Below are 8,511 nucleotides of genomic sequence, written 5' to 3'. Positions count from 1 at the left end.
TACATTTTTGTTCTGAGATAAAATAGTTATTCTAAAATTTACAAAAAAGAAAAACTACAGGACTAAGAATGGGGGCTTAGGAAAATAATGAAAATTCTAAACAAGTTGAAGAGGATTTATAGAAGATGGGCTTTATGAAGGAAGTTTTATTTGTGATCGGATTGGCTGGGATTAGAAAGAAATTGTTTATGTGTTTTTCTAAAAATTAAACACTGGTGTTAGGAGTTGCTGATACCAGAACAGAGTATAGTCCTCTATATTTAAAATAACAAATATTTCCTGAAGTACTGAACTGTCCTTAATAAAACTGCAAGAGGTTTTGATTTTTAATTCTAAAATCTGTTTTAACAGCCATGTTCTGAACTGCACAATTTTTGTTTCTGCCATTTCTTCCTGAGATCTATTTAATTTCTCTAGTTTCAGGTTTAAAATACTGCCCTTTTCATTGAAAATGGTAATTTCATTTCCTGAGGTAAAGTTTTCCTTCTGAAATTTCTCACATTCACATCTCAGAGATTCAACTTTTGCTATATCTCGCTACACGTGACTTGTAGGTCCGACATCCCTGCCTTCACCTTTCCCCCCCCCTTGTGAAGGCCTGGGGTAACAGTGCTCTTCTCCAACTTTGTTATCAGCTCCTAAAACATTTTTTTTCCAGTTCTGACTCTGCTTTGTTGGCCCGACACTGAAATATTTATCTTAAAGGCCTAGAAAAGCAATATTTTCCTTCAGTATAACTTGATTCTGTACTCCTAGCTTTTCTTGATGTATATGAATTGTTACACTCATAACTTTGGACATAGTCTTTGTATGTCTGCATCAGGCCTGACTTCGAGGTTATCTAAATGAGGTTCCATAAGGAGAAACACTCACCCTGCAGAAGGTTTTTCTCTACCTTTCTGGTAGCGGGTCCAAGAAACAAACATTTTACATTTTGTCAAGATAACTTTCTATGTTGCCTTTATTAGATTTTTTATTACTTAGGAAAACTAAGCTTTAAAAGGGTTAAGGTTTTTATATCTGTGTAACTTTCTGGATTGCTTTTAGAGTCTTTTGACTATCATTCTTGTTAAATGAATGACTATTATTTTACAGTGACCTGTGATTCTGTTTTGATCAAGTGTTTTGAGCTTTTTAACATCTTTGAAAAACTTCCCTAAAATCAAATCCTAACTTAAGTCTTTCTGACCTAGAATTAACTTTAGGATTTTTCAGTTGAGCCCATGGAAAGCCTCAAAAGATATATGTCATCTTGTAGAGATATTAGTTAGGCTTATTTGGTAAACTGTGTAGGAAACATTGTCAAATAAGTGATACTAGATCTTTTAGTTACATTTATGGGTATGTTGTTGATAATCACGTTTCAAAAATTACATAAATTCACAGAAATCAAATATGTTAGACATATTAGATAGGTTCATTCTGTCACTGAGGAACAATTAAGCCTTACTACATAATGGTTGGTCCCTGATGTTTTCAGAGAAAAATCCTGATCAGAAAAGGGAAATGTGAAAGGTGATCATACAAATTGGGTCATTTTTTATATTCAACGAGAACAAAGTTGAGAGTCCGGGGGAAAAAACACTCGGAGCACATAATATAATAACATTGCACTAAGAATGTAATTATCTGCAAGGCTGGCTTCAGAAATTGCCTGTTGTAATCTGAAATCAGTTTTATCTACTCACTACTGAAACAACCTGCTGCAACTCTAAGACCGGTTTTACCCACTACTGTCACTTATCAAACTTTCTAGTGCCAATGAACTTTCAGAATAACATGTAATATTCCTCCTTTTTATAAAACCTCCAACCTTCTTTGTTCTTCAGACATACCAAAGACTGAAGCCTAAAATAAAATGTTCTGTGTGCGGCCAGAATTGCAATTCTTGCTTCCCAAATAAAGTGTTTTAAATTTAGAGATTCATCTCTATATTTTGACTTCAACATTATCAATAAAAACATGTTTCTGTTCATGTCTTCCACTGAGAAATGTAATGCCTTTTGCATCTTAACTAAGCAGTTATCACACACTGTGGTCATAACATTTGCAGTTTTAGGTGCAAAGGCAAAACTAACCTGAATTTTTCTTTCTTCACAATTGCACAGGTCGAAGATCATTCTTGCCTTAGATCTTAGCAGTCTCAGCCTATTTTTTTCTTTCCTTATTAAGTTGAGAACTTTCATTTTTTTTCACTTAAAGGAAGCACTTCACAGCTTCTCATTGGCATATCTGAATTGCCAGCATCACTAGTCTTGCACTTTGGGGCCATCATTAAGTAAAACAAAGTTCACTGGAACACACAGCGTAATACCACAACAGTCAATCTGATAGCCAAGAAGGCCACTAAGTGGCTAACTAATGGGCGTGGAATGCCTACAGTGTGGGTATTCTGGATAAAGGGATGATTCACATGCTGGGATGTAAGGGCAAAGCAGGAAGGTGCCAGATTTAATCCTGCTACTCAGAATGCTGCACGATTTAAAACTTATGAGTTATTTATTTCTAGAATTTTTTACTTAATATTTTTGGACTGTGGTTGACAGTAAATGAAATCATGGAAAATGAAACTGTGGATAAGGAGGACTGTTAGTTCCATCCTGTCTTAGGACTTCTGTAGATTTGTGACAACCACCACAAACAAGATACAGACTGTTCTATCACCACAAAGGTCTCCCTGTTGCTACCCCCTTATAGTTATACCCACTGCCTTTCCCATACCACCCCTAACCCCTCATAACCAGCAATGTTTCCCATCTGTATAATTTTGTCATTTAAAAAATGTTATATAAATGGAACCATGCAAAATGACCTTTTAGATTGGCTTTTTTCACTTAACATAATGCCTCTGACATCCATCCAAGTTTTTAAATGTATCGATAGTCAGTGCCTTTTAATTACTGAGTATTATTGCATGGTATGGACGTACAAGAGTATCACAGTTTATTTAGCTATTCCACTATTGAGGGACATTTTAGTTGTTTCCAGTGTTTGGCTATTACAGCAAAGCTGCTATGAACAATTAGTGTATAGGTTTTTATGTGAACATAAGTTTTTATTTTCTCTAGGATAAATACCCAGAAGTGTGACTGTTGGGACATATGGGAAGTGTATGTTTAGTTGTTTTGGAAACTGCTAAACAGTCTTCCAGAGTAGTTGTAGCATCTTATATTCCTACCAGCAGTGTATGAGAGATCCAATTTTTCCATATCCTCACCAACATTGGTATTGTCACTATTTTTTATTTTCGATTTTCTAATAGGTATGCAGTGATATCTTATTGTGGTCTTAAATTTGGGACATCTTTTCATATACCTGTACTTATTTGTCACCTGGATATCCTCTTCAATAAAAGGTCTTTTCATGTCTTTTGCCCATTTTAAAATTTGCCCATTTAAAATTTTTAAAATGTTGAGTTTTGAGAGTTCTTTTTATATATTAGATATGGATCCATTGTTAGATACGTGGTTTGGGAACATTTTATCCCACTTTGTAGCTTGTATTTTCATCCTCTTACTCCTCCTCAAAGCAAAAGTTTTTAATTTTAAAGAGGTACAATTTATCACTTTTTTCTTGTATGTATCGTGTTTTTGTCTAAGAACTTTACCAAGCCCTATATTTTCTCCTATGCTATTTTCTAAAAATTTTATAGTATTACATTAATTCTATAATTTATTTTGAGCCACTTACACTGGGGTTCATTTTTCTTGTATCTAGTTGCTCAAACACCATTTGTTTAAAAAGACTATCTTTCCTTCATTGAATTGCTTTTGCGCCTTTGTCAAAAATTAGTTCATCGTACTTGTATGAAGCTATTTCTGAGTTCTCTATTCTGTTCCATTGATCTATATATCTATCCTTCCACCAATATCATCTAGTCTTGATTAGTGTAACTAGGCAATAAGTCCTGAAATCAGGTAGAATGATTCTTTCCACTTTTTTCCAGAATTGTTTTAGCTATTCTAGTTTGTTTGCCTTTCCGTATACATTTTAGAATAATCTTGTCTGTATCTATTGATGCATTGGAGATTTTGATAGGAATTGCTTTAAACTTGTATGCAGTTTGGAAGAACTGCTGTCATTACTGCGTTGACTTTTCCAATCCATGCACACAGAATATCTCTCTACTTATTTAGAAATCTCTCTTAATATTTTTTATCAGCATTCTGTAATTTCAGCATATAAGTCCTGTACATGTTTTGTTAGATTCACAGCTAAACATTCCTCTTATTTTTGAGTAACTGTAAATGGTATTGTAGTTTTTATTTGTTTCTATGAGCTCACTGATAATATATAAAAATACAATTGATTTTTATGTTTGTCTTATACCCTGCAACCTTGCTGAACTCGGTTTTTTTGTAAATTTCTTGGCATTCTCTACATAGATCATTATGTCATCTATAAATGATGTGTGCCTTTTGTTTCCCTTTCTTGTGTTTTCACACAGGCTAGACCATCCAGTACTATGTTAAATAGCAGTGGTGAATGTACACCCTTGTCTTATTCTTGTTCTTAAACAGAAAGCATTCAGTCTCTCACCAGTAAGTATAATGTTGTATATCTTTCTAGATGCTCTTTATGAAACTGAGGAAGCTCTCCACTGCACTCAGTTTTCTGAGATTTTTTATCATAAATGGGTGTGAATTTTATCTAATTATTTTTCTGTATCAGTTAATGTGATAATGTAATTTTTCTTCTAGACTTTCATATGATGGAATACATTTATTGATTTTCAAATATTCAAATAGCCTTGCATCTCTGGAATAAAGCCCACTTGTTTATGGAGTATAATTCTTTTTATATATTGCCGAATTCTATTTTTAATGTTTTGTTAATAATTTTTGTATCTATGCTTATGAGAGATATTGGTGTATAGTCTTCTTTTTATGTACTGTAATGGTCTGCTTTTGATGTTAGGCTAATAGTGACTTCATAGAATAAATTAGGACCTTCTTTTCTGTTTTTTCTATTTTTCTGAAAAAGATTTTGTGAAATTAATGTTATACGTCTTTAAAGGTTTGGTAGAATTCTCCAGTGAGACGATATGGGTCTAGAGATTTCTTTTTGAGATTTTAAGCTATCAATTAAGTTTCTTTAATAGTTATAGGACTATTCAAATTATCCATTTCCTATGGGGTGTGTTGTCACAGTTTATACTCTTTCAGAGAATTGGTCTGCTTCATTGAAGTTGTCAAGTCTATGTGCATGGAGTTGTTTGTAGTAGTCCTTTATTATCCTTTTCATGTCTGCAGGGTCTGTAATGGTATCTTCAGTTTAATTCCTGATATTTGTAATTTGTGACTTTTGTCTTTTTATTTCTTTGTCAACATTTCCAGAGATTTACTGATCTTTTAAAAGGGAAAGCTTTTTGTTTCACTGATTTTTTTCTATTGTTTTTCTTTCTTCATTAACTTTCTGCTTTTATCTTTATTACTTACTTCCTTCTGCTTGCTTTGGGTTTACTTTTCTCTTTTTTTCTAGTTTCTTGAAGCAGGAGTTTAGATTATTGATTTGAAATTCTTCAACACCATCCCATAGTTCCACATCTAACGTTCCCTTTTCAGGAAACCAAGGACAGTGTTCTTCCACTGCTCTGAATAGGGTGACCGTATTTTCCATGGGCACCCGAACTCCTCCCTGTTTTAACAGGAGTTTAATATAGCAGAGATGGCATAATGTTTAGACTCCGCGTGACCCATAGTTACCCTGGACAATACACAGACAACTCACCAATTGTCAGGGAGCCGAACAAGCGTTTCTGTGGACCAAACGGATGAACGTTTCTACACACCTACCAAAGGGAATCGGGTTCCCACATGCACTTAGGAAAAAGGAAACCACGTTGGCGAGCCAGATATTGGGGGAACCCGCCCCCAATATTTCAACATACATTCTATTTTCCTTAAGTGTCAGCTGGCTGAGAAATAAAGAGAGACAGTACAAAGAGGAATTTTACAGCTGGGCCGCCAAGGGTGACATCACATATCGATAGGACTGTGATGCCCACCTGAGTCTCTGACCAGCAAGTTTTTATTAAGGGTTTCAAAAGGGGAGGGGGTGTAAGAACAGGGAGTAGGTACAAAGATCACATGCTTCAAAGGGCAAAAAGCAGAACCACTAATAAGGGTCTAACAAAACCTAAGTGTCCATCAACAGATGAATAAAGAAAATGTGGTGCATATACACAATGGAGTACTATTCAGCCACAAAAAGAATGAGATCCTGTCATTTGCAACAACATGGATGAAAATGGAGGTCATTAAGTGAAATAGGCCAGACACAGAAAGACAAACTTCACATGATCTTACTTACTTGTGGGAGCTAAAAATCTAGAACAACTGAATTCATGGAGACAGATAGTATAATGATGGTTACCAGAGGCCAGAAAGGGTAATAACAGGGAGTAGGGGAAAAGTGGGGATGGTTAATGGGTACAAAAACAATAGAAAGAATGAATAAGACCTAGTATGTGTTAGCACAACAGGGTGACTATAGTAAAAAATAACTTAATTGTACATTTTAAAATAACTAAAAGAGTGTAATTGAATTATTTGTAACACAAAAGGTAAATACTTGAGGGGACAGATGCCCATTCACCCTGATGTGATTATTACGCATTGTAAGCCTGTATCAAAATATCTCATGGAACCCATAAATATATACATCTACTATGTACCCCCCAAAATTAAAAATAAAACATTAAAAAAATAAATTTTAGCTTGTGCTATTATTATTATTACTCAGAAGATTTCCTTATTCTAAAACAAAGATGAAGAAGCATCCTATTTGGCAGTTACTCCGATGTGAAGTTAATCTAGGCAAATTTAGAGACAAACATAACAGAGAAAGCAACACAAATATTTACAAACTCCTCCTGATTTTCCCTACAGTAAAGACAGTTTTATACATATTTAGAAAACCAATCCTACTCCTCAAGTTCCTCGGGTAAAAATACAAAGTAAATAGGGAATCCTTTTCCCATTGCTTGTTTTTGTCAGATTTGTCAAAGATCAGATAGTTGTAGATATGCGGCATTATTTCTGAGGGCTCTGTTCTGTTCCATTGATCTATGTCTCTGTTGTGGTATCAGTACCATGCTGTTTTGGTTACTGTAGCCTTGTAGTATAGTTTGAAGTCAGGTAGCGTGATGCCTCCAGCTTTGTTCTTTTGGCTTAGGATTGACTTGGCGATGCGGGCTCTTTTTTGGTTCCCTATGAACTTTAAAGTAGTTTTTTCCAATTCTGTGAAGAAAGTCATTGGTAGCTTGATGGGGATAGCATTGAATCTATAAATTACCTTGGGCAGTATGGCCATTTTTACGATATTGATTCTTCCAACCTATGAGCATGGAATGTTCTTCCATTTGTTTGTATCCTCTTTTATTTCATTGAGCAGTGGTTTGTAGTTCTCCTTGAAGAGGTCCTTCACATCCCTTGTAAGTTGGATTCCTAGGTATTTTATTCTCTTTGAAGCAACTGTGAATGGGAGTTCACTCATGATTTGGCTCTCTGTTTGTCTGTGATTGGTGTACAAGAATGCTTGTGATTTTTGTACATTGATTTTGTATCCTGAGACTTTGCTGAAGTTGCTTATCAGCTTAAGGAGAGTTTGGGCTGAGACAATGGGGTTTTCTAGATATACAATCATCTCATCTGCAAACAGGGACAATTTGACTTCCTCTTTTCCTAATTGAATACCCTTTTTTTCCTTCTCCTGCCCGATTGCCCTGGCCAGAACTTTCAGCACTGGGAAAACTGGCTAGCCATATGCAGAAAGCTGAAACTGGATCCCTTCCTTACACCTTATATAAAAATTAATTCAAGATGGATTAAAGACTTACATGTTAGACCAAAACCATAAAAACCCTAGAAGAAAACCTAGGCAATACCATTCAGGACATAGGCATGGGCAAGGACTTCATGTCTAAAACACCAAAAGCAATGGCAACAAAAGCCAAAATTGACAAATGGGATCTAATTAAACTAAAGAGCATCTGCACAGCAAAAGAAACTACCATCAGCGTGAACAGGCAACCTACAAAACGGGAGAAAATTTTCGCAAGCTACTCATCTGACAAAGGGCTAATATCCAGAATCTACAATGAACTCAAACAAATTTACACGAAAAAAACAAACAACCCCATCAAAAAGTGGGCGAAGGACATGAACAGACACTTCTCAAAAGAAGACATTTATGCAGCCAAAAAACACATGAAAAAATGCTCATCATCACTGGCCATCAGAGAAATGCAAATCAAAACCACAATGAGATACCATCTCACACCAGTTAGAATGGCCATCATTAAAAAGTCAGGAAACAACAGGTGCTGGAGAGGATGTGGAGAAATAGGAACACTTTTACACTGTTGGTGGACTGTAAACTAGTTCAACCATTGTGGAAGTCAGTGTGGCGATTCCTCAGGGATCTAGAACTAGAAATACCATTTGACCCAGCCATCCCATTACTGGGTATATACCCAAAGGACTATAAATCATGCTGCTATAAAGACAC

The sequence above is a fragment of the Nomascus leucogenys genome, chromosome 4 (genome assembly GCF_006542625.1).
Source record: "Nomascus leucogenys isolate Asia chromosome 4, Asia_NLE_v1, whole genome shotgun sequence".
NCBI lineage: Eukaryota > Metazoa > Chordata > Mammalia > Primates > Hylobatidae > Nomascus > Nomascus leucogenys.
The sequence above is the reverse complement of the archived record's forward strand: the minus strand, read 5'-3'. Positions refer to the sequence as shown.